A 1,456-nucleotide genomic window follows, 5' to 3' on the forward strand; every position below is an offset into this window, starting at 1 on the left:
TTAAAATGTGTTCAAGATTTTTAAAAATTTATTCAATTTTATTCAAAAAAATATGCAGTATAGTAAGGTCAAAAGTTAATGAATGTCAAAGAGAATTAACTATGTCTTAGAAAATAAGAAAGTTGTGATAGAAAATTATGAGAACTAAGGGAATAAAACCATATTGAAATAATATGCATTCTCTTTTTTTTAATTTGTATACACTTTATTTTTAGACAACCTGTAGGACTTGTTTTTCTTAAAAACAATGCCTCTGCTTCAAATAAACTAAGGTCAAAATAAAAGAACTCAAGATGACATCAGTCCCATTTGCCCTAGTCCTAGTGTGTGGATGAAAAGCAACGACCACTTATGATGATGGCAGGTGATAGATCCAAATTGCCAAATTTGTTAACATTTCTCCATTTCTAAATTATACTTAAAGAAAATCATATACGGGGTCACACTGTCCTCACGGTAGTCCAGCAGAGCAAACATGCCATCTGGACTCATGTTTTCACTAATAAAGAACTGATAGGTTTTTTTTTGAAATTAGCAAAAATATGCTTGATTTGCTCTGCAGCCCTGGTCATAAAAGGTTTTACTCTTTTTGGTCTCTGTTCTTCAACTTTCCCTTCGGTTGATTTTATGTAATCTTTGATGTCTTGCTTGTAGACCTCTTTTATGAAACTGGTTTCCTGCAAGTGATGGTTCATGACAATATCAACACCTGTGATTACTGTGCTTTCGGTTCCTTCACCTTCAGAGCCTTCAGCAGAGGCCTTTCCACCAATGAGAGAGTCATCAGTTACCCTCTCTCCTACTGACCATGTCCCCCTCCACCTCCAGGCACAGCCCGTAGGCGATCTTCCAGATCTTGTAGATGTCGGAGAACAACTTGTCATGGTTGATGAGGTCCCGGTAAATGATCTTGATGGTAGCTGGAAGGTCTTGACCACGGAGGTATTGGCTTAGCAGGAGCCCGGAGCAGCTGGAGTGGCACTTGGGGAGAGTAGAGAGGGGACAGAAAAGCTACATTCATTTGTTTTTTAATGATGAAGATACATTCTAAGAAATGTGTTGTCAGGCAATTTCTTTGTTGTGCAAACATCATAGAGTGCACTTACACAAACCAATACGGTATACTCTTGCATACACTTAGGCTCTATGGTATAGACTATTACTCCTAGGCTATAAACCTGTATAGAATGTAACTGTACTGAATACTGTAGGAAATTGTATCACAAGAATAAGCATTTATGTATCTAAACATATTTAAATGTAGAAATATACAATAAAAATGCAGTATTAAAAAATAAATAAATAATAATGATATACCTGTCTAGAGCACTTACAATGATTGAGGCCCAAAGGATTGGAAATTGTCTAGGTGAGTCAGTTAGTGAATGGTAAGTGAACATGAAGGCCTAGGACATTACTTCACACTACTGCAGACTTTATAAACACTGTTCTACAA

The 1,456-nt window shown here is 36.4% G+C and overlaps 1 pseudogene; it reads right to left on the minus strand.

Moving 5' to 3' along the window:
• Positions 1 to 390: 390 nt before the first annotated feature.
• LOC120596991 (translationally-controlled tumor protein-like) lies at positions 391 to 925 on the minus strand (annotated as a pseudogene).
• Between the last annotated feature and the right edge of the window lie 531 nt (positions 926 to 1,456).

The sequence above is a fragment of the Pteropus medius genome, unplaced genomic scaffold, assembly GCF_902729225.1.
Source record: "Pteropus medius unplaced genomic scaffold, Ma_sr-lr_union100, whole genome shotgun sequence".
Classification (NCBI taxonomy): domain Eukaryota; kingdom Metazoa; phylum Chordata; class Mammalia; order Chiroptera; family Pteropodidae; genus Pteropus; species Pteropus medius.